This window comes from Prinia subflava, chromosome 14 (genome assembly GCF_021018805.1).
Source record: "Prinia subflava isolate CZ2003 ecotype Zambia chromosome 14, Cam_Psub_1.2, whole genome shotgun sequence".
Lineage (NCBI taxonomy): Eukaryota > Metazoa > Chordata > Aves > Passeriformes > Cisticolidae > Prinia > Prinia subflava.
The window spans coordinates 19,775,925-19,802,363 of NC_086260.1; the positions used below are offsets into that span (position 1 = coordinate 19,775,925).

The 26,439-nt window shown below is 35.6% G+C and overlaps 1 long non-coding RNA gene across 1 annotated transcript in view; it reads right to left on the reverse strand.

Moving 5' to 3' along the window:
• LOC134558089 (uncharacterized) overlaps positions 1-25,785 on the reverse strand; it is a 110,584-nt gene extending 84,799 nt beyond the window's left edge. The window contains exon 1 of the long non-coding RNA XR_010082281.1: positions 25,594-25,785. This is a non-coding gene — a long non-coding RNA (uncharacterized LOC134558089). The remainder of the gene's footprint in view (positions 1-25,593) is intronic.
• Positions 25,786-26,439: the final 654 nt, after the last annotated feature.

The following is a 26,439-nucleotide window of genomic DNA, read 5'->3' on the forward strand; positions in this document are numbered from 1 at the left end:
TCTGCTGACCTTCTGTACTGTGATTTTTTCCCCTAAAAAATTCTGTCTCTGTTGCATTCCTTACAGACACTCCCTGTTAGAAACAGTTATTCATATATGCAAGATATATAAATGACTTTAATATAAGCACTGGGGAAAGATTCATTAGTAAGCAAACAATGACTAAATGAAACCCCTTTAAAAGAAAACCACAACAACCATTTGGTCATTCTCTTGTAAGAATACATGAAATAATCTCATGCAAAATTCATGCCTACAGACTTGCCACCATGACTTGAGTGTGGGTTTCACACATCTAAGCAAAGCAATTTAACTACAATTTTCTAGACTATTTTTAAACATCTAACATCAGACTAAATTCTGTCATATTAAGATAAAAGAATCAGTAAATAAAGAAATCTGTGTAAACTCAATTTTTTCCTAAGAGATTTTTTGTTATTTGGAAGACCTATAAAATTCAGCATTGTTATGAAGCACTTCTCAGTTTGCATCATCTCAGATGTCTTTTTCTCTTCCATGTCAGGGATTGTCACGGCAAGCCAGGGAGTTTGCTGTGACTTCTATTGTTTTTATTGAGTTCTGCAGGACCAAGGCTTTAAACTGTAGGTCACCTTTTGGAATGTAAATTACAGCAGTCCAGTGACTGCCACTTCTTTATATATTTTTGGCTTGTTTAAGTTTCAAATCCTCTTTTCTACAATGGGAAAGGCCCATTATGCAGAACTAATTCTATTTCCCTCTACTTTGACTTCACTCATTGTGTTACTCAGTTTGCTCTGAAAAGTCTGTACATACTTATGATTGTGACAAACAGAAAACTTTCTCTGTGTGTAGGATAATGGATATTTAAACCCAATCTTAGTGTAAGCATCTTTAATATATTTAAACTTTAAAATATGTAATGCATTTCTATGTAAAGACATCTGTTGCCAGGGATTAATCTACCACTGAAAGAAATGTTTTATTAATGCCAACTGGAAAGCAATTGACTTAACTACCTGGAACAGGATACAAAACCCTCTTACAGAACTCCCCTTTTTGCTCCTTGCTGGGGTTGGCTCAGTCACAGGGAAAGGAGGAATCTTATCTTTTCTTTGATAAAAGACTATTGCAGATACCCCTCTGATATCCAGGAAATATCATGTCTAATGAATAGGCACTTTGTTACTGAAGTTCAACTTCTGGTTAGAAATAATTTTTCAAGTGCTATATATAAGAAATGACAACTTAAAACTATCCAAAGAAAGACTAGTCTGAATGATTTACAGCTGACAATGCTGGGAAAAATCCATTTTTGTTATGCTGAATCAGTAAAGACATGACAGCGTGAATTTGTATTTGACCTTTAAAGAATGGGCTATGGAGGTAAAATCCAAAGGCCTCGTGTTATTGAACTGTTTAGAGGAAACAAAACCCCCCTGGTTGGTTGAACACACTAGAAATTCAAACTCCTTGGACTGTTTTTTGTTTGTTTTAGCAGCATCTTCCTAAACCAGCACGAACTTGCAATAACTCTGAATACTTCACTGGATGCCAGTGGACATAATTTTATAATTGCTTTCAGTTTATCTGGACATCCTGCCTTCCTATGCGTCCTCTCCCTGAGCCTCCCAGGCACAGGCTGCTGTTCCCACCAGTGACCTTTTTTGGCTTCAATATACTTTTGGCAGCTGGTGAGCTGGATAAACTCACTGATTCAACAGAGCAATTTTTTTTTTTCTTCTTTTTTTTTTTCCCTTTTGGTAAGGGTTAGTGTGCAGCCAGATCTGTAGGCTGAGCATGAGTACTAAGAATGGCAAAAAGGACTCAGGAGTCAAGGAAATGGCAGGAGCATCCTTCATAGAAGCACCAGTACACTTACACCAGCCTTCCCATTTTGTATTTCCCATATACACTGTTCTGTCTCTCTATTTTCATGCATAATTGCTGCCTTCTGAGAGGTATTCTTTGGTTATTCATTTCACATGGCTATAAAATAACAAATTAAGATTAATTAGAACGTCTTACTCTCCTATAAAATATTAAAGAAGTTTGCAAGTTCCTTTGATTTCTGTGTTATGAAGGTAGGAAAATGGACAAGGCAGGCTATTGATAAAGGAACATAAAGCTCTTCTTTAGGTAACAGATTCCAGTAAACAATTACTGGAAAATTACTATAGCCTAATAACAGCCTCATAGCTGCACAACACTGAGTTAGTTACTATCATCTATGTTCTGAGGTCTTACCAGACTCTAAGTAGTACTATATAGTTGGCCAGTACAGTATTATTAGAAATCTAAAGGGAAAAATCAAGGAGAGAAGAAAAAATTCAGAGTTTGAAAATAGAGAAAAGAGGTTCATTCATACGGTTCTTCTGACTTCTCTAATAAATTCACATCCCAAAGTGTGTTGGCAATCGTGGTGTCACCAGGAAGTTATGAGCAAAATTCCCTTCACAGCAGCTCAATCTCACGCAGAAAAGAAGGGCATTTAATGATCTGTAGATATGCAAGATATACACGTAAGAGCGATTCTTAACTTCCCTGTTCCTGGCTGACTGCTGATGAACTAGTCTCTTTGATACAAGCCCCAAGTTCTCCTGCTGAGAAGACTCATTTAAATTTAACTTGTGATGCCAGCAAAGACCTTTCAGTCACATCTGGTACTTTATTATAACCTCTGAAGCTTTGCTTCACCTTTGCTGGCATGAAAGGCAGACAGACAAATGCATAAAGTATTCTCATTTCTGTACTACCTGTCTATATGTGTCTAGAAATTTCACTCACAATATACTCTAAGCTCTTGGTAAAATATCTCAGTCCAAACAAACCTAATCTAACCCTGAAGTCAGCACTGATTCAAGCATGAATGTCACCTTAAGTAAAAATCTATGTATGCCAACATATAGTGGAAAATTTATACAAAATATTAATTGCTGAGTTTTACATAAGATTTTTATTTATCCATGATATCTGTCTGAATAGGAACTGAGTGCCACAGCACTCTACACCATTAATCAAGCTTGGCTCAGGAAACATTTATTCCCCTTTGTCCATCAATGAATATGCCTTTAAAAGTGATCTGAGCTGCCACTTTGTTGTGAAGCACCCATACATGAGCATGGTTTATACACAACTGTCTATTCTCTGAGAATATAAATCTATTTATTATCATGATATTACTCTCTATGTGTACATATGCAGTGTTCAAGAACTTTATCTGAGGAATTCCCTGGACCTGCTTTCTACATGAGTGTATGGCAGCTTTTCCCTTTGAGCACAGCTACTCCTTACCTGCAGCATCACCTGAACCATGCCTGTTAAAAATCGTCACTCCCATGTAACATAATCCCAGCTAAAATTCACATGCAAAATGTAATCTCAGCAAGCCACTTGGAATCTTTTCTGAAATGAATAAAAGCCTGCATTCTTCCAAGGGAAGGAATCAATATGATAACAGTGTCTCAGATGGATGTCTAATCTGTCCACATGAGAACCTGCCAGGAGAACACTCACTCACACTGTAAGATTAAACCACCTTTATAATCTGTCATTAGAAGGAAGAGGGATTCATTCATTTTCCAAAGCTTCTCTTAGACTCTCAGTTAAACCTTTCATGTTTTCATGCCTGTACAGAAACTCAGAAAAAAACTGCATTGCAGAAAGTAAATTAAAAAATCCAATTTTGTTTACAAATTTCTGTTCAGTTTTGTCTCTAAAAAAATCTCTTTCTATTCATATCCTTCCTCCAGAACAAGTATATAAAGTTTAACCACTACAACAAGATATCAAGAGCTCCGTTGTCTTTAAAATGTGACAATTTTTCTTTTAAATTAACAAACACATATCTGAAAATACAACCGTCACCTTTGTGCATTCACACTGATCATATGTCCAAGTAATTATTGACAGTAATACAGAAAATATTACATTTCCTAGACAAACTTCAAATCAGGAATCCAGTTATCAGCTTTATTTTCATGCAGGCCTAGTTAAAGTTCCACACGAAAGAGGATAAACCAACCAAATAGCTAACATCTCTTTAATCACTGAAGAGCATTTCCAAGAAAATACATCTACAGCTCAATGTAACCAAAAATATTATTTTATAATGTCTTCTATAATTATTTTTTTCAAATTTTACTTTAGAAAATCCTTTGCACTGTCATTTTTCTTTTTACTATTCTTTAAAGGTAAAGAATTTATGCCTCAAAAACTACCTCCTGGGAAGTGGAGATCTCTACATTTTCTCCCCACAGGAACAGGAGAGGTTTCCAGTTCTGAATTAAAGAAAGACAAGTCAGGGGCTAAAAAAAGGCTTTCTAGAGGAACTAAATATAAGCTAATTCTGACAGCTCTGCTAATCACTTGATTAATCATCTTCAGAAACAATATTAGGGCATATGACAGTGGTTTATCTTTGTAACATCTGTCATCCAGACAGATATCCACCCACCCTTTAAACCAACTGTATATGAACCAAGACACTTCAAGCCACACCTCATTTGGGGTAAAATCAACAAAAGTTAAATAAAACTATCAATGTGATTGAATAGTTTAGGAAAAAAAGTTAAAACATACTGACTCCAGTAAAAAATACAATGCAGAGTTTTAAGTGAAGCAGAATATCAAGAAAATGACTTCCTTAGTTAGATTTGACCCTAAAGAGCAATACTTCCATGTGGTGATCTGAAGACAAGTTGAAAACAGTGACACACCCAATATGACAGCAAACAACCCAATATATTCTTTTGTCAGAAGCAGTGTTATCAGCATGATTTCACAACGAGTAAAACAACATATTGAAATAAAAAGGAGTTGGCTTGAATTCTCCATGGACAGAATAGCAGTATGCAGGCTATGTCTCTCTCATCTCATGCATCCTTTACAGCACTGTGCAACCCTGGTGCTGTTTTACCATCACTTAACCTAAATAGGCAGCATTTTTTGACTCACTAGGAAGCATCAAACTTTTCTTTTTATGTGACTCTTGTAGTCAGCACAATACACAGGTAGTGGCCCCTAGAATGCAATTTGGAAATTTCCTATCCAGGCATGGGTTGCTGTAGGTAAATAAGCATGGAGACAGAAACAATCTTCCCTCCAAAATTATCTATGCCTTCTTCTAGCACAAAATTGCAACCCCAGATTCCACTCTGAGCCAAAGGTATGTCTATGTAATATAAGGTAATACCTTGCTTTTATTAAAGTATTAACCTCCACCTGAATGTTTGACAACCAGAAGAAGCCCAGCTTTGCAATCTGATGAACATTTTGGGACAACTTGTGTCTCTACTGTCACAAAATTTTGTTTCCATAAGGCATGAAATCCTTGAAATCCTGCATTAAATTCTGCATTCATTATGGAGTCACAGTTGGTGAGCATTAACCTTGAGAATTACATAAACTCCTGCTCCAATAAGAAGACAGAAATCACTAACTTGCTGGAAGAACAAATTGTTGTAATTCACTCCACCTAGAGCGCATTCCAACAGAAGAGGGACCAGTTCACAGTCTGCAGTCTGTGCAGCTGTATCAGTTTCTAGATAAAATCCAGCAGGATGCATTTTCTAAACCTTAAAATCAACAGTGTATCACTTTCCTCTAAGAATCCCCGTTATAACTTATCCACAATACATAAGGTTTCTTATATTGATGCACATCTGCTTCTAAGCTTTTTATCAGTCACTCCTCCATACTGTGCATTTTGTTAAATCATCAAAAATCCCTGATTTGTATTTCAAAGGAAGCACCACACTGCTTAAAAATTATGCTAAAAGATGAACATCATAGATGATCCTCCTAGAATGAACATATGCGTTTTTGATTCCACGGACTTTTATTTTCATAGTTTAAGATGCAAATATCTTTGACCAGGGAAAAAGCAAATAGATGGAAAGCAAATGAATGTGATATCAATGTTACTGAAAATAATTATTTTTTTAAAAGTACCACTATTATTTACAGCTTGGAAAATAAAAACCAGAGACCAACTGAGGTGTCCATTTTTTTAATTCACAGTATGACAAAATGATTACCAGGTGTCAACCCAAGTATGCAGCTGATGGGCTGGATTCAGAAATCAGGTGGGAATTTTCACAAACTGTTCTCAGAAATTGAGATGGATTACTTTATCCCCATGAAGTGAAGCCCCACCAGAAAATGTTATCCAGTCATAAATGCAACAAGGACTTGAAAATGGAGCCTTTCAAGACTAGGGTCACACCTAGGAGCAAAGCAGAGGCATGGGCCTCAACTGGGTGGCAAAGTTACGTACACAAAATTTCAAAACAAAGTTTCAACCTTAAATTCTAACACTGACTCAGCTTTGGAAATGGCAAACAAAATAGATATTTCTTAGGACATGGTATGAATGCTATCAATAATATTGTGAATTGATTTTTACACTGAAATATATATATTAAAAATTTAAAAGGTATTTTTACTCACTTGGATAGAAATACAATGTAATTAAAAAACTCGAGACCTTCTTTCCAGCATACAATGGATGTAGGTACTCAACCTAGCAATCCCCTTTCAACATTTTTAATTATTGCTATTATTTAATTTTTAAATTTGAAAAAGAATTCTTTATTACTGAAGAAGATTCAAACTAATTCAAATTTGATTTTTGTTTAAGAAAACAAAAAGGGGCACTTGCTCCATCTTAGCCCCCCACGTGGTAAATAAATAAATAAATAGTATTTTTATGTTTATGGCAAGTTGCCAATGCTTAAATTGGCCTCCTTGAGAGGCTGATAGAGCTGTTTAGTCACTATCACTTTGTTTGAAAAACTGAATGAAAACCAGGGAGGCTAAAAATGTCTTGGTTTACATTCACTAAACATAAGAGAAAAGAAAGAGTGATAATGGGTACAGTGAGGGTAGCTATACCTAAATACTTTAGTCAGACTCCTTTAAAACAATGTTGGAGGAAAATAATAGTCTAAAAAATCTCACTGTTCTAACTGTTTTTCATGGGGCTTATTGGTTGGAAGTGACACTGGAGTTTCTCAAAAATGAACTACAGTCTTACTAAAATTTTAAAGGATTTAAAATAAAGCATAATTTCTTTATTTCATCCAAATTTATTGTAAATTCTTTGCTTTCCTATAATGACCTCACAGTACTGCACCAAACAATTCAGGATTTTCCCACTATGGGGGCTCTAGTTCACTCCATCTTTCCATTCCTCTTAAAGTCTCTGCATAATATAAAACTGTTTAATGATAACAGGCTCTGGGAGCCCCAGAAAGGAGCAGAAGGAAGAGCCTAGAGTAGAATGCTTGCTTCAGATTTGTTGTTTACTCTGTGCAGCTACTCCCATTCTTATGTGTACTGCAAATTTAAAATACCAAAAAGTTATATATTTCTTATTTTAATTGCAATACAAAGATTAGAAACAGATCATCATGGAGAGAAACTAAACCCTACTGAAACTTTTGGGTTTTTTCTAACTTTTTGAAACTTTTTTTAACTTTGACTGAAACTGAATATAAAGTTTTGTTATTTTGAAAATGTTTTGACATGTGTTGAATTAAAGCTGAAACACAATTCCTAATGCAGCAAAACCTGCTCTACAGATGAACTGAAAAAATGTACTGGTTCAATGTCATGGCAAGAAAATTTGGCAATGATACATATTTTTTGGAAGTCACTAAAAGGCTGGGAGATTAGTTTCTCACCTGATGTATTGTGTGGAAATACACCTTACCAGTCCCCTTTATTCTTAATGCAATTCCAATGACACCCAATGTATTTAAGCAGACACTAGAAGCAGCACTCCATTTTTAAGAGAATGCCATTTATCATTGCACATAGCCAAAAACCAAATGAGATCAGAAGAAATCAGATCTGACCATTTCTTCAGTCCTACTTATATCCTAAAAATCTGACAGAGCACTTGGGGGGCATATCACCAAGAGATTATTTGTCCACTCTTCTTCAAAGCATTTAAAATTAAGAGACAGAAAGTTCGTATAAATTTTCGTGTTCTTTGTCTTCATTAGTATTTGACATCAGTGAGGATTACTTCCCATTGTGGAGAATACAGAAGCAATCTTGCTATAAGTGATTGTTAATTACAAGTATCACAAACTACAAAATGGTCTGTGAAAGAAAGGCTCCTTGGCAGCAACTGTGGAAACTGAACCAAGGTATTTGAGAATTAATCTGCTGCTGAATGTGGTCCTACAAGTGCAGCTTTGGAAGTGAAGATAAAAGAAGCTACTGCTAGCCAACCACAAAACACTTCAAATACCAAAAATAAAAAGAGACCAATAAATCATCAAAAAGGCAAATTTCATAATCATAAGGAATAACAAGGAAAAAATCCTTGGGGTCAGATGAGGCCCTATTATTCCATGCCTTTTATTTAAAATGACATGGGTGTATTTTGTCTCAAAGAGCAGAGCTACATGAAGAAAAATTTCTTGAGATTCACATGAATTGCAAGATTTTAATTGAAGTACAAAGCTCAGTTTCAGCATCCCTTATTAGTAGCCATGTTATAAAGACCAGCAAATTGGGAGGTAAAGCTGCTTTAGCAGTGTCATGTTTCAATCAAAGAACAGCTGTTGTCATCCCCCTGAGAAAACAGTGACAGCAGAACATGGAGCCAGCCTTAAAACCTGCTAACACAGAAGCCTTTGTGGAAATTTTTCCTCTGTTGTGGAAATAACTCATCTGCCCTTAAATTTCACATACAGCAAAGCTTGTGACTGAGGTGAAGGGATGGAGGTAGCCAGAAGATTCTTTCAAAGCCTTTTGCTCCCTTTTCCAGAAGAACTGCTCAGATCCAAGACCTTGTTCTCCAGCTGTTGCACTTTGATCTCCAGAGAACCACAGGGATGTTCTGTAAGCAGCCAGCCCATCAGAATGATTACAAACTACTAAGCCCATCAGTGCCCCATCAAAAACCTTTAAGACAAACACATGGTGGGTCTTAATATTGACAATAGTATTTGCAAATGTTATTTTTTAAATAAACTATTAAACTGCTATTTGGTGTTTCTTTGATTTGACTGACAACAGTTTTGTGAGTTTGGGGACTTTTTAACGGGTAGAAATTAATTCTGCTATTCAGTGCATTATTTGAAGAAACATGTTTCCTCAATAAAAAGATTTAAACTCTAGTAGTTTCAGTAAAAAATAATGTTCTAGATCAAATGCAGTAGTGAAAAGAAATCACTTAAGGGTAGGACAGTGCATTGAGACATCATGTCCCAGAGAAAGGAGGGAATTCCTTGGACTTACTGCATTTAAGAAGGATCATCTGTAGTTTTTTATTTGGTGCAGACTAGAAGAAAGTAAAAGTTTCGTAAACATAACACTTCAATTAACCTAATTTTATTCCGTTTTTATATGAATGAGATCTGTGTACTTTTTAAAACATAGTCACACATTTTATTTAATACATACAAAATATTAAAGTCCTCAAAAGTTTTATAAAATTGACAACTAAGGAATGAATTAATTTTAGGAGGCAGAGTACCATTCTCCTCTCAAAGGAAGATAGGGAAAATTAAAAGTGAAAATCCTTCTAGGATTTCACATCATTCCTATAACTTCCAGGAAATCACTGCTAATACATAAAATCTCTAAAGATTTAAACAACAAACCACATGGACCAAAAAATTGACCTTCAACCTAAAATAACTTTTACTGTATATTGACCTTTCTCATACAGTTGTTTCTTTGCCTTGATAAATAGAACAGAATATTAAGTACGCTGCATACTGTACCTTTGTTAACACAAGAAATTCCCATGAAGAAATGTGTGTAAGGAACACCTCAGACCTGGATGTGCTCGCTTTGCCAGTTGCTAACCACTTTGGTGAGTAAAACTTCCTGTCAATATGAACAGCTCAATCCTTTGGGAGGGAAATCTGGCATGCTCTGCCTCATCACCCTGGCCCTCACACCACACGGGCAGCTAAAGGGACACTGAGCAGCACCTATTCCAGCACACACATGTTCTGCCTGAACCCTGGGGGAACAGCAGCTGGGGCTTTGCTCCTGAGTGTGTCCTTTATAAGCCCTTCCTTCTTTCCCTGCCTCGCAGAGGATGCTGCTGGTCAAGCTGGTCTCACAAAATAATAAACACTATTTGACTATGCCTGCAAGAAACGCAGCCCATACAGTTCAAAATGCAAATTAAATGGGATGGGTAAATGCCATTTGCATTCATGTGGATTCAGCTCAGGTATGAGTGATTGGAATGATTGACTCTGAAAGCTTCCAGTCACTCTGTGTAAATAAGGATGAATAAAAAAAATTGGCACCACTGCTCAGTCTCTGGAAGAAGAGTCAAGCCAGCTGGCCAAAGGAATTTAGATCTGGACTTCCTTGAACATGTCAGGATAGTAAAACTGTGCATTAAAAATATATCTTAATCACCAAAGAGAAAGAGCCAAGACATGAATTCTTTCAAACTCAAATGTTGATGTATTTATTTTTCAATGCGTGTCAACTTCGCAAGGTTTCAGAAAATAAAATAATTAGGAAATTGCCAATCTAATCACTACAATATATATACAACTTGGGCTTAGAGTACACTTGTAAACATAAAATAAACCAACAAAACATAGCATATATGCCCAGGCAATTAATGAGTTCTCTTTGAAGTTGTTGTAAATAGGAAGCAAATGCAAATATGCCCTTATAGAACCAGGAAGTCATGCCAAAGGGCATCTTGTAATTTTTGAAATACTGTTTCAAATAAGATGATTGACCAGTTAATTAATTTCTAGTGATGACACTGCAGGTATCTTGGGGTTTTTTTAGCTCAATGGCCATATTGTAATTTATTGAGTGCTAGATAACCTACCAGATTCCTAGCTGGAAACTCAATAAACAGCACTGTCCTAACCACAAAACCAAAATAGCTGAGTTTGTACTTCTAAGACTTCTGCACAACAAGCTGCCTTTTCACTAAGTGGTAAACCCTTGGGAAAACACTACAGACCTGATCTGGAATCTGGTAGAGCTGATTTCTGCCCGGACATAAAGACAGCTTAAATTTGGTGAATCAAACCCACTCACAGTTTTTAGCATTGGGAATTCTTCGATGATGTATGGGCATTTTGGTCATGTTCTTTACCATGATACAGCTCTTATACCACAGTAATGCAAATAGTGCACAATTCTAAGAAAATCAGAAGAAAAGGGAAATGTAGTAGATGTCAAATGGCAAAAAAGAAGCTATCAAAAGAGTATATAGGTTCTTACATAAGCATGAGATGCCTTCATCTGCTGTCAATGACAGTTTGTAAAAACAACATTATAATAAATCTAAATGTACATGTAATAGTAATTTAGGGAAATCAATATTTTCAAATACAGATATAAAATTATGTGCACCAAACATATTGATGCTTAACTTACATTGGATACATTTTTTCAGTCTGCATGTGTGTACTGATCTTTGTTCAAAAAAGGGCAGAAAAAAGCATTTGGACATGTAAGCCTTGGTGCATTACATCATACTGCACTCCAGTTTCACACTGATTTTTTTTTATGACATGTTAATTTTGTTTTAAAATGGAATTCTTTCTGCTAAACTCATAAAGCTTTTGATTATTGACTCCAAGCACCGAGATTTCACATCGTAAAGCTATTTAAACTATGTGCACACCCTACAGATTAGTAAGTGCCAAATTCTTCCATTGTTTCCAAATTTTTGTCCTGCTTTGGATATCATACAAGCTGTCCTATACAATATAATGTTGTCTCTGCCAGAAATTGCTAAAGTGAGAACAAGTGTTCAAGACTCATTTCAGCAGTTGCCTTGGAAATTGGCAATAAGGATCAAAAATTCTTTCTCTACCACATATCCAAAGCTTCGAGCCATTCCTGATTTCATAGGAGTAAATTTATATTGCACACTCTGTATTCACAGATTCCTTCTAAAATCCCCTCTTCGTGTTCTGTAGAAAAACAAACTGAAATTAGGATGCATCTGCTTGTTTGGAGGGAGAACAGTAAAATGGATTCCTATAACTAAACTACATTTGGAGTGGCCTTGAAAGTCTGCCACATAGCAGCCCTTGACTGTCTTTGTAGAGTGAAGAGTCCAGCAGACAAGGCCCTGGCTCTTAGAAATGAAAACCAGAGTGTCAATGATGCTCCATCCACACTGAGGGAAAAAGTAATTTACTTTATCTTTTACACAACTTCCTACACCATTCCTGATTACTCCTTAGCTCCTGAAAATTATTTACAATTTGTTAAATTCTCTGAAGACCTTTCAAACACTTTACCAAGTGGAAAGCAGAAGACAGAGTATTATTAACCTTGAAAAGTTGAGGAGTTTCATTCAAAACTTCATTAAGTAATAAGAGGGAATCTCTAATTGTATTATATATTATTTTTTATGTTCTATATCTAACTATATTGTACATGTGCGTTTCTAAATCCATCATATATGTCGGAAATCTCCATCCATTAATGGACAATTCTTAAAAGAAATCAATTTCAAAACCTAAATGGAGCCTGGCTATCTTACTGAATTTAAACATCTGACAATAAAAATCAGGTAAGATGTTTTTCTCAGTATAGTTTCCCACTACAGAAACAAGTGGAGAACAAATAACAATTTTTTAGTCTTTCCTAAAGGGAGTAGAGCTTTTGCAAGAATTGACAAAATGCCACAATGAAAGAAAAAAAGTTCTCATTGCTCATGTGATATTGGTAGCTCACAAAAGCAAATAAAAGCATCTGAAACAAATAATATCAGTTGCAATACTATTGGTTTAATAGTTTGTAGATTTTTTTACTTACAATTTGACCTGTTCTTCAGCTACTTTTTTTTCTATGCTCTATTCTGTATATGATTGAAGATAATTTAAATCAGTGTGCCAACTATGACTATTTCTTACTGCCTACATAGTTTTTGTCATGCTTTATTGTAGTAATGAAATCAATATAAATTGTCTAACTCAATTAGAAGAGCCTTTCAGAAGATTTGTTTTTGGGCTGGTAAGATGCTGTGTATGCTACTTCTCCATCCATACTAAATCCCAGGCAGTTTATTTTGTATTAAAACTTCTGTGTAGTGACTCATCTGGAGGAGCAGACAGTTTATATATGTTAGTTATCACCTTTAGCAATGAATAAAACAACTGCTTTCTATTCTGAAAGTCAGTTTTCTAAAGGGGCTTTCACCTTCACAGCCTGAAGTAAACAGCAAAACAAAAGCTGCTTTAGCACTACACAGACAAAACAAAGACAGAAGGAAAACCTCGCCCTCCTTTTTATTCTAGACCTCACCTCCCTCTCCTTTCCTGCTTTGAGGTCTCAGCTGTGTGCTGTTCATTTTACATACTTGCAAAAGTAAATTGCAAATTGTGGTAAGTTGACTTTTTGGGGAATCTAACCAAATTATTTAAAACAGACTATTAGAAAAGTTAAATTATGGAACAAAGAAACAGAAGCAAAAGGTAGATGATATATTTTACATATATTTCCTTGAGTCAATAACTGGATGCCTAAGGTTGCAGTAGCCATGATTTTAATTGGGAGAAAACAAGTTATGGGATAGGAATACACATTATGAACTATAGAAAAGCCACAGTAAATAAGTTGTACTTTCAAGTGAGATTATCCAAAGACAAGAGGGAAAAACACGAGATAAAAGAAAATAGGAGAAAACGGAAACAAACTGAATTCAAAAGAATGATGGAGAAAATCCACTAAAGAATAACTTGAGGAGTTGAAAGACATTACAACAATTTTTCTCTCAGTCCTTTGTTGTTCTCCCCGTATCCTAATTCTACCCCTAATGCTCTTAGCACACAGTTTACCTACTCCTCTCATTGGACATAACCCAAATAACCTGTTTTGCCATTCACCTTTTCACTCCATCTCAGAAGTTCAAACCTGCCAAAACAAACTACACCCTGCACTAGTGCTAAAAGTAACCCAGTTCTCTCCAGCTCCTTCCTGCTTCCCCCTGCTGAAAACACACTGGTGACTGCAGGCCTGTCATTAATCACATACGACAATCACAGCTTTGGAGGGGGCTCTTTTCCTCCATCTGCAGTCCCAGAAAGCCAATTCCCAACTTCACAACCAAGCTCTTCCTTCCTTCTCACTCCCATCTCACAAGCCTAACCTTTCCTCCTAACTATTGGCAATGGGAATGAAAAAGCAGAAGAAAGCCAGCATATTATTTAGCCAAAATTGCTAAATCTTGATCCAAGTCCAATTGTATCATTTTTTGATGAAGTTTCAAAGTTTATAAGAATGGCAAAACCAAAATGAAATTATTATCTTATAAGGCAGGAAGAATATTTTCTGTCACCTCATCATGCTTCATTTCAGTTCCTGGGAATAGCAGGGTTTTCCTGCAGTAATTTCAATTCAAGGACCACTACCTCATATAAGCTGTACTGTTGTCATAGGCATTGAAACATTTCGAAATTTTGCAGAATCTACACATTTCTGCAGGACATTAATTACCACTAAGTTTTAAAAGATAATCTACTACCAGAAACTACATCTTACTATGTTATTCATATGGTGGCCCTAGGGACTAAATTAGCAAAATAAACCAAAAAGTTGAACACTGAAATCAAGCAAAAAACCCCAAACCATAAAGAGGGACAAAAACTTTTAGAATTAAAATGCATATTTTATATAAATTTGAACACATCCCAAAAAGAAAAGCACAAGTTGTAACAAGATACTTGGATACTTCCTGTTTGTGGTTTAAAACACTCCCCCCCCATTTTCACTTAATATTTCAAAGCAGCATCTGGGTGAAATATGCTCTAAATATAATGATTTATTTATTGCCTGCAACAATACTTGGCAATAGGAATATGCATGCAACAATCCCAGACAACACTTGCAAAGACACCGAGAAAAACAAGCTCTTGTAGTTTGCTGAGCGAGGGGCAGGCAGCAACATGCATTTTGAATGACATGTCTAAGTTTCAACAGCAGCTTGCAGGAAACATTTACATTTGAAAAATCCCTACTTTGACCTCTTTTTCCTCAGTTTGCTTGCTGGCAGGTAGGAGTACATGACAAATGAACCTAATTGAAGTGGGCTGGATGCCAGACTGCCTGTTAAAAAAGAGCACCTGATCGTGCCTTAGGTGAGAGGTCAGTGACACTGAACACCAGCAGGTGTAATAACAACCGCAGGCTTTCTGTAAAGGAAATGCAAACAAGAATTCAGCCCTGGGATACTCAGGACAGAACCAACCTGCTCAGGGCCTGCTTGATTGGCAACTGGGGCTGTGCTCAGGAGATTGGTGATGCTTTGTCACAACTGTATCGAGACACGGCTTTGAGCAGTGTGTCACAAAACATGGATCTCAAGCTAAAATCAGAAAGCAACATAAAACTGGGCACTGAAGAAGAAATAAGTTTTTCTACTATTAAAAAAAGCCCCCCAAGACACAGAATAAGTCGTTCTGATGCTCAGCACCTGTTTTTACCTTGCCACAGAGCATTTATATGTCATAATTTAAAAACTATGCTGCTGGAACTACCACAGCATCAGTCATGGAAACATGACAAGAGAGTAATGTTTCTTGCAAACTCTGCACACTCCACTCACCACTTCTGGGAAAAATATAGAAAAACAATATGTAAATAACATTTTAAACCAATGTTATTCCATCTTGTTAAATTACATTATTTTGTCAAACACCCCTCCTGCAGATTTTGAGGTTTTATATTTCAAGTTTTGCTTTTGATCTAAGGAAAAGTGATTGGCTGATAAACAATATTTTTCTTATATTGAAGCTTGCTAAAATTGCATTATAATACCAATAGCAAGGCAAACAATTTGGACCAATCACAGTACAGTCTTGCAACCACAGTACAGTCTTGCAACAAAGCCAATAACCAGTGCAGCTTTTATAGATTTGGGAGCTTTATTTTCTAGACTACCACATCCACACTTGGTTTTTTTTATATCGGCAGCTTTTTTTAATTTTAGATTTATATATTCCATGTTTTTTTAGAATCTGGCAATGGATATCTGTCCATTTCAAAAATTCCATCATGCTATTACAACAATGTAAGAGTTCTTGGGCAACAAGATAAATACATTAATTAGTGTTTGCAGGATCCTGGTAAAAAACATGTGTGTCATACTTATAACTACATTTGATCTCACATGATAAAATTATGAAAAAAATACTGGGCTTCCTAATTAGCTGAGTGGTCTCTGAATGATGATGATATGTGGTAGATCCTGCTTGGTGAGACAGATGTTTTGATTTTTTTCCACATAAAAAATACTTATACTACAATTAATACATTTTTTCTTAAGATGATGTTCCATCAGGTAATTCAAGTGAGGCCACTTTTTAAAAACACTCATTGATGAGATTTTTCTATCATGCCTGGAGTAGAATACAGTAAAGGTGTGTTATATTTAGATTCTGGTCACTGCATTTTGATTTGTACTGCAAAGAGAGTCAAAACCACGAAAATGAGAACAGCATAGCTGACATTGTCTCCAAAATTTCTGGTGTTAAATCTTGTGCTCAAAAAGTCAGAGGGACAATGACAGTTTACTGACATCAATGTGTTGCTGTGTTGTAAATCGTTCAGGACAGTGGAAGCTTCATGTGCTACATTCTTCCTCTTCAACAAACATGTATTTGGCAGTTAATAAATAAAATATGATGAAACCATGAGAAAATAAAGATTTCTAAACCCAGTATTGTAATTTCACCAAAAAAAAAGCCATAAAAAAAAAAAGCCACAAAAAAAAAAAAAAAAAAGAAACACCCACTGTCATTATTTCTGAAGTAAAAACAGTCTGTGGCTTTCAGATCTTCCAGCTGGTCAAGTCAGTTTCTGAGCAGTTTTTATGTATAAAACCATGTACCACCACACCCTGCAGGGCTATTGCACCATACTCCAAATTCACGGTGCAGTTGACTATTAATGAATTTTTCCAAATATAGAAAGCATACACAAATGAAAAATATGTAGCCTTTTTTTTTCCTGAAAATAAAAAAGCATTTTCACAAGGTGCTTAGCAATTCTTCCTTTAGAGAAGTTCCTATTCTAAGACAATTTAGTGGTGCTTACATGTATCAGATCACATAAAACCATGAAACTGAATGCACAAAGACAGCATTTGAAATATTTCTAACATCAGTATTAACTGAAGTTTGCTTTATGGGTGCTAAGCAGATACTCAGCTTTGTCCCTCCACCCATTTAGGGGAGAATGTACTTACGTGTTAATCACCTGCTGGGTGGTGGTGGGCAATCTATCCTTTGATCAAAGGGAGACGTACTGGTTTTACTTTACATCCTGTCTCTCTTGCTCTCAACTGGCCCATAGCTGCAGGGATTCATTTCAGGATTTTTCTTTATTCCAAGTATTCTGTTACTGGCTGCATACCACCACTCAAGGCATCAGGGCAAAAACCAAACATCTTTGTGGTACACCCATATGACAGACTTCAAAATGGAAACAATATTTAAGTTAAACCTGTAAGATCAAGTTCGCTGAAACCCTGCAACACATGAAGCTTTTGAACACTTCAGCATCAGATCAAAGTTTGACAGACAGACTCAAGGAGAGAATCAGTACATTTAAACCTATCAATCCTCAAGGAGAAACAGAGCACATTGGTAAAAGTACAGTTGGCAGTACTCATTTTGTTTTGGTGCTAACAGCAGTCAATATACCCAGAGAGCTCATGCTTCTCTGTACTGTACCTTTTTTCTGTAACTAAGGTAGGGTTTTTTCACTCAGCTTGTTTAAAGTACATTTTTGGATCTACACTGTTTTTAAGAGGGAAAGACAGGGTATTTTACTTCTGAAGGATCACTTTCAGATAAAACTTTTCAAACTTCCTTCAAGCAATAAGACACTATCTGTGGAGGATTCAATGAAGTTCAGTAGTTCTCATACTAAGACCTCTCTTTCCCACAAAACCAAAAGAAAAGGTATCCTAAGACACTGCACTTTTCGAACAAGCTGCCTTCACTTCTTCTAATTAAAAATTAGAAAATTTACTAAGTATAAGAGATAAATGAAAAAAAAAATTAGCACTCTGAGCTCTTTTGTCTCTTGCAATAAGTTGCAGGCCTTTTTGGTCAACAGGTTCAATTCTAAGAACTATTACTACTAGCAGATATTTTTGAGGATTATTTGTTTTCCTAAAAATGAACAGCCATTCTAATTCTAATACATGCTTCCACCTATTAATCACACAATGCAAATAGATTATAAGCCTCAAGATAAAGAGTTTTGCAACTGAAAAATAGTTTCAATTATAAAACAGTTAACAATACAACAGTTTCTTATTAAGGTTTCTGCCACTGAGTTTAGAAATGAAGCAAACTGACAAATAGAGAATAAGATCTCTTAGAAATGAATTGTGCAACAGATGGATTAAAAGCTGAATGCGGTTTGGTAAAAAAATCTGGTGAAAAAAAGCAGCAAGCAAATTTCAAGCAGTTTTACAAGTTTTTTTAAAAAATGTCCTATCATTCATAAATATTTTACAAATGAGTGCAGCAGGATCTACATAAATTTTTCAACCACTTTTTCAATCTCAGACATAGCATGAGTGTGGGTAAGTTAAATAGGGTGGATAAGGAATTATGTTTTCATTAAATCTAACCACAGCTTTATGTCACAGCTGCAACATCGAGTAAGGCACACAAGAGAATTTAAAAACTTGGAAAAAACTTCTTTGAGCAGTTTAACATTGAAGGCAAGAAACCTTTATCTTTTTTTGCCCTGCAATTAATGTAAATAAAGATATAATACTCAATTACTTTCAAAAAATTTAAAGGGGATCTTAGAGGACTTTCAATGCAAAAGGCTTGAACATAATTCAATCAGAATGCTGGAATCTGTTCCTACTTACACAGGTATAAATTCCTATCAGCCTGCAGAACTAAAGTCAGACCTAAAACCTCAAACTGCCATAATCAAAATCATCCTAGCTAGCAGAATCCCTAAATCATTAAAAACTTACCTCAGTGTTTACATTAGACCCTCCCTATATTGTTAGAGCTAAAACAAATCCTCATGAAGAGCTCACAAGCTGGCAAAGGCAGCAGATGTAAGACACGATACAAAGAATGCGACTGTGTTGCTTTGATGGCTCCAGCAAACTCAGATTTAGGCCTCAGCCACGTTGGGAACAGTAGCCAGCTTCCAGCTTTGTTTGAGATTTATCACATGATTTCAAGGTCCTAGAACCATGTGTAACAAAACTAACCATATCATTAAAAAAAAGCTTGTTGCAAGATCTATCAAAAAATTCCAACCAAAAAAAATTTAGAAGAACTTGTTTTCCTAAAACATGACACAGATTTACTCTCCAAAATTATAGCTTCATGGAAAATAGCATGTATTACTGATCTCCATGCTTGCAACTGGTAGATATCTCTATCTGCAAAATGAACAAAGAATTTCTGATTCTGATTAGTCAAACAAGAAAACTGCATTGGATAAATTTAAATTATTTTAATAACTTGATTACCTAAATTGGTGCTATAGCCATTGACAATAAAGTGATTGCAGGAAGGGTCCTTTTGTTTTGAACTTAGGGATACAATTCTCTCCCAGGCTAAGCTTTTCCACTTGAAGATATTAGTGCCACTGGCTGCTCTCCCCCAACCACCAGATGGGTGTTATCACTGCTCCTCGTGCTCCCTTATCCACACCAGGCAAGGACAACCAGGCTATCCTGATGAATGGGCACTCACCACTACTTATGCTAACCTGGTTCAGCTGGCTTGAAGTTGATAAGGGATTAATTTTTTTTGCTGGTGGATCTGGGGGGTTACAGTCTCAGCAGAAAAATAGCAGCATGGATAATGGTGGGTGCCAACAATGTCCTCAGCTGGCACAGCTGCATGGCTTAGGCTGGGCATAGATTTCCTCATCCATTCAGGTGTGCTGTGTAAGGAATCCAGCTTCTCCTCCCTTTCCCCTAGGAGACTAAGACCTCTTCAAACCCTGCAGGAAACTGTTCAAGTGAGCAGCTTGCTCATGTTAGTAAAAAAGTTCTAGTTTAAAGTAAAACTAGTACATAAACTGTTTAGCTAGCTTGGCTGACTTTGGCAGAACTCAGAACCAAGCTGAAGAAGAGCTCATGGTCTGGCCAGCCAGATGTGCTGAAAGGTTCCAGGAGGGAACCAGTGAAATCATCACAGCTGTTCTGGAAAACAGACCTATACACATTTTCATGGTTAACTGTCTGCAAAGCAAAGATCAAAACAGAAACAAAATGAAACGGCATGGCTCTGCCATTTCTGATATGGAGGGACACTCCATCACCACTTGAAATGAGCAATTAGCTCAAGAGATTTTTTGAACAAATAAGAATATTGATGCTGAAACAGATGACTAATTAGAGTGGGACAGCATAGTGATATCATAAATATTAGCAGGCACTTCTTAGCTATTTCTAATCCATTATGTTGGTATTTACTGCTGGAGCAAAAGTGTAGAAATAGCTTAATATTTTCAAAACAATCCCAAGATGCAAATACTGAATTCAATTAAACCACAGTATTTTTCTTACATTTCTGCATTTTTACTCTCTGTTGTAGAATTATCTATGTTTCAGCCACTGGTTTTAGGCTTATACTCAAGACAATCCAATCTTGCCCAATGCCTTTACTCTGTCAGAAAAAGGAAAGGAGTATGCAAGGATGCCTGCTGGAACAGCCAAATGCTTTTATTTGTTTCTTTGCAGCTACACCTCCCTCAGCTCAGCCTGAGCTCTAAACACCAATCCCTGAAGATGTGTTTCCATTATTGAAGGTGTGTGATCTGAAAACCTGCTTCCCTATAAAACCAGAAGAGTGCCAGAAGAGCAGAAAGCATAAGAGAGAGGGCGGATGTGACTTCAAACTGGCTCCAGTCTTGTGGCTGGTGAGACTGGCTATCTCTGACAGCAGTCATCACCTCTCAGAGGTTTTCCTTGAGAAAACCAAGAGACAAATGTATTGACAACTGGTATTTCATTGATGTTAAGTAGGTCAGCACAGGGAGGTTTCATTACTTTTTTCTTATTTTTAAAGTGGCATTATAGTATTGTAACTAATAGAATATTAAAATAAATATTATAATATTATAATTAGATGTGAATTTTCCATCTTTTGATTAACATTTTCTCTTGTATTTCTTTGTAAACTTCCCAGAACAATTTATATAAATCTACTTTTAATCAAAATTGTTTTTTTTCATCTTTTAGTGTTCAAAATTGTAAAATCTTACATTCAGAAGCTTTTGTCATATGACCTTTCATTAGCTCAGCAGGCACTTTTGCTTCCAAACAAACCAGAGCCTTCTATCAGAATGATCTGCAGGCAGTCCCACATTCACATACTCTCATACCCACTAACTCCTTGAAACTGTTTTCAAGACAAATAAAATAATAGCAATTTCACATATTCACATGATAATTTGTAGAAGTCAAATCCAACACCATGCAATTCATCACTGAATTCATATCTTTAGTGCAGATTTTTGCTACTTTTTTCCAAGATGTCAACTTAGCTTCAGATTTTAAATAACAGCTAGATTATTTAATTACTTGTGTGAAATCAGTAATTTAATACTCCAGTTTACAGCAACTCCAGCATTTTAAAACAAAGATGAAAGCTGTGAAAACACATACAGCCTTTTCTCAATTTCTACAGTGTTTAAAACTGCTCTGGTATGTTATTTATTTTTACTATGGAAAGTTATAAAAGAGCACGACAGATGATGATGGTAGACCCTGTGATTGTTGTCTTCAGACTGACTACATCAAAAACTTTAAAGTTTAGTTCATCAGCTACATTTTCTCTTTTATTGTACACCTTCTGCACCTGCAGTGAAAAAGCTGAGGCCAAAGTTCAGACAGAATGGCCTGACTCACACAGCTAAAAATCAGCTGAGAGACAAAAAGTATTGAATTTATATAGTTCATTTCCACAGCTACACATGAGGGTGATTAGGAGCCTCATAAATACAATGTTTGAGATAAATGCCTGTCAAAGAATATCTAGTTCATACAAAGAGTTCTGAGAATACATTTGTGTATATGCACAGATGCTTTTCTACTATGAATAGAACAAGCAAAACGAAGAAACTCCTCCAAGTAAAAACTGGACAGGACTGAAATAAATAACAGGGCTTTCCTTAACTCTAACAGTCCCAGGGTTTCAACTTCCAGCCATAACTCTCATGTCAAGTGATTGACATATTGCCACTATATAATCAATAAAAAATAACCAAATACATACAGCTAAACAAATTCCTACTTTTAATGAAAACCTTCTGTCTTCAGCAGTGAGCAATTAATACCTAAAAATACTAAAAGTAGTAATGAAATCTTTAAGAATAAAAGAATGGTAACTTTTTAAGTAATATAAAATGTCCCAATAAAAATAAAAGCTAGGAAGGTCTTCCATTAAGAATAAAAGTATTTTAACAGGAATAAAGACTAATCACAAATCTGTCCATGGTTTGGAAAACAAGCATGGCTAGGGAGGTTCCTCCTTTTGTTTAGCAAAAACTAAGTTACAGTAAAACAGCAATCATGCGTAAGAATTCCCAAATCCAAAATGCCCTTGGGCTCCAGTCAATGCAGCAACACCCATTTATCCAATTAAGCATAGAGCTGGTATTCACACACTCAGTGAGAAAATTTAAATGAACACTGCAAACCATCATGCTCCTGATTTTTCCCTTGCCTTGCATGCTACTGATGCTCATTTCAAAGTTAGCATGTTTTTTCCAAAAACAGGCCAAAAAAAAAAAAAAAAAAAAAAAAAAAGACTTACAAAAGTCAACTTGAAATAATGAAAACAAAAAAGCAGAACAATAGCTAATAGTTAATGTCTTTAAATATATCCTTATATAACAACATGACCAAATTTTGTTTTGTTTTGTACTGCTGTTAGTAAGCACATTTTGGAAGAGAACTGTTCACCACATCTCAGCAAAGACAAATCTAGGCACCACATTTGTTTTATAACAGCCTTCTCCTCCTCCTTGAAGCATATGAAACACGTCCAATAGTTTGAAGTGAACAGTGAATATTTGCCTAAGCAATAGTCTTTCATCCATGTTGCAGACAATTTCTGTTTTGAAGGAGTTTTTTACTGAATGGCACTGATGCCTTCTGAAGAAGTGCTGGCCAAATTTTAAATTTAAAGACTTTATGGGCTGCTCCTAAATCCAAATTTGGCAGTCTAGCTTTATGATCCTATTTTCAAAAGCACTAGACATCAGCTGCTGCCAGGCACAGGCTTCAGTTGCTCTGTTTCCTGTGCAAAGGTAACTCTGTTCTGAGGATGTAACAGACAATAAATTTGTCCAAACATTCCTCAGCATCTTTTCAAACATCTGATCTACTTCACATCTGACACAGAACGAAGTCTACAGTGCTGTACAAACAGGTTTTGTGCTGAGTTCCCCAACACACACATGGACAGCTTGCAGCAAAGTCTAAACTGTTTTTCCAGTGTCTGCTGCATTTAAGTGGTTGGAACTGGAAAGGGAAAACAAGCACTTGTGTTCTACCTGCACTCCTCAGCTGTGCCACAAAACATATTTTCTGAGGGTCACATGGCTTCAGTTACCCATGACAGATTGCTATATAGGCTTAATTCTTAAAACTTATCATCACCTCATGATTTTCCTTCTTTTTTTTCCTCTCTAAGGGTGAGAAGAGGGGGAGAGATCCTGTTTCTAACAAGACTCGCGCACTGCAGCTACATTACTGCTAAATGGGCTGGCTTGTGAGGTTTCCCTGCACACCTTGCCTGTTCCTTAGCAAGTAATCAGCTCTCTGTGCTCTTTATGATGTTACAACACTTTCTCATCCTGCCAAGCTGCACTGAAGTGGTAAAGTTTAAAGGGACTTATTTTTAACCAACTACATTTTAAACATAATTAGAGGACCAGCCTGCACCATCTTTACTGAGGCAGAGTCCCACCTCATGGCCTCCAGAAAAGCTTTGGTCACATAAATCAATCATAACAATTAGTCTTGGAACAAATCAAGTCCAGAAGCTAAATGTTTTGGTGTATCAGGCACTTTTGTGTTTTAGTAGGAAAAAAAAAAAATCCCCTTAAAGAAAAATCAACTATAATTCAAAAGCATATAGTCTATTTTACACTGCTCTAATAAATGCTAAATAAATATTCCCTGAGTCTCTTGTCAGCCAGCTTTCAAAATCATTGTATTCTTTATGCACAAGTTTTCTTAAACCAAATGAAATGTGGGTTTGAGTCTCTAAAAGCACAAAAATATACTTTGGCTCATAAAAATGTTCCATGTTGCAATGGAAATGCATTCATAGTTTAAATAATTTTAACTTTGTAATTACAAATTATGACAAATATACAAAGTATAAAATAGTAAGGTGAAGATTTTTTTTCTAGAAACCCACATTTTTGCAGTTGAAGTACTTTTAAAATTAAATTGTATCTATTCTGTTTTCCTCTCCAACATAAATATATCCCTCATGTTCATTCTCACTGGGTCTCTTATTTTCTTCATGTTCACAATTATGTCTGCAGTAACAAAACAAATACATAGAAGCTTTTCTAAATAAGATAGATATACATTCAATTTCATTTTATTAATGTTGTGTTTTAGTACACACTCAGTTGATTGAGAGTTTGATTTCCCTCAGCCATACTACTTGTTATGAAAATCAGCAGAGAGTGTGAGAGGTAGAATGGCAAAATGCCAAAAGCAATATAATGTGTGGAAGCTTTAATAAGACATTAATGTTTGCTTATGTTAGTAGATCTAGCTCCTCTGAACAGGCCAAATTTATTTATTGTAGTAAATAAAATTGTTCCTGCAAGAAGTAATGAGCAACAGTTTCTACAAGAAATCCACCAAAGCCTGGTATCCTGAACAATGTTGAGAACATCGTGATTTGGAGCTACAAATTACCCACAGCTTCAAAAGCAAGCCCTAAACAAGTGGATCGGCATCAACCAATACCTGACACACCATGACAATACAGTATTTACTCATAATTTGAGACAAACAATACAAGCTGCATTTTGTACTCTTGAATATCACAAGCAAATTATCATATGGATGTTACTCCATGATAATATTTCAGACAAAGAGCATGTATTGCTCTTTGAGCAATACAAAGAGTACCAACAGATTATACTTTCCTTATTCAACATCTGTTACTTGTTTTAAAATTTCACTAAAACATTTTAGCTTAAGAGGTAGTCTCATGTTTTTCCATGCATATCATAAATTCTATTCTAGTAAAACTGCATGCTTAATCTGTGGCCAAATTTCTTAAGTATCAAACTTTGATACACACTCTGAAAAGATATTACAGTGTTCGTAGTGTATATTATATTTTAGAGAGGATATATCAAATTAATAATAGTTTAAAGAACTTACCTACTGAAAAAAAAGAGAATTGTTTAGAGAGATACAAATAGGTATCTTTTAAAGTTCTGTACCCATCTACACCTTTAGCCACATCAAATTATGCAAAAAACTTCACTGCATATGAGAAAACATCCTGACTGCATTCACAAACACACTTGTCAAGAAATACACAGCTCCATGCAGTGTAAAAGAAAACATAACAATTAGACTGCAACTTGAGAAAGAGAGAAAAGAGAGTTTCTCACCCCTCAAAACAAAACTGGAACTTTGGTTTATAGGAACGGCTATGCCCATATACCCTCCTCATCATCCTGGGTGCCAGACATGAGGAGATGCACAGAGAAGGTGTCGGCATTGGAATGAAAGAAAGAAAGAAAGAAAGGTTAGTTACTTTGGTGCATACAAAAATACAATTTTCTTGGCTGTAAACATGACCTTCTTTTTAATGTAAGCCAGTGAACACAACTGAACAAGCTTGTGTTACATATACAAGAATCTGCATCTATAGCAACCGAGAAACAACAACAGTGATGTAAATTTTTTTCCCTCCCAGTTAAAACAGTGTGTAGGAAGGTAATTATAAGATTAAATATTAAAAGATTATCTGTTTTTTAATTGCATGCAATTCAAACCAACATTGACAGCAATGAAAAGGTCAAAACTTTAAGTAAGCAAAAGAAAAATTTAATCAAATTCATATATTTTGTTAAAAGATACAAAACTGCTGAATAACGAAAAAACTCAACATTAGCAAAGCAAAAGCACGCTTTCCCAACATGCTATCAATTAAATTTATCTTTTCAACAAACATTAAACACTGCACATTTTTGGATGCTCGTAAATAGCTCTTCCCCTTTTTTCCAGTTTTGAACCATTAAGTTCATTCAAGTTTTACCAAAAAAAACCATGAATGACAAATACAAAAATTCATAACGATTCCGTGAACTTGTTCTTAAAAGGGATTAATTTATGGTAGACAAGGTGAAAGCAGAAGGTCTTTCTTCAAATTTATTATAAACTTGAAGTTAATAATAAAAATAAATTTTAATAAAATTTAAAAAATAAACATGAATTAAATCAGGAGATTGAAA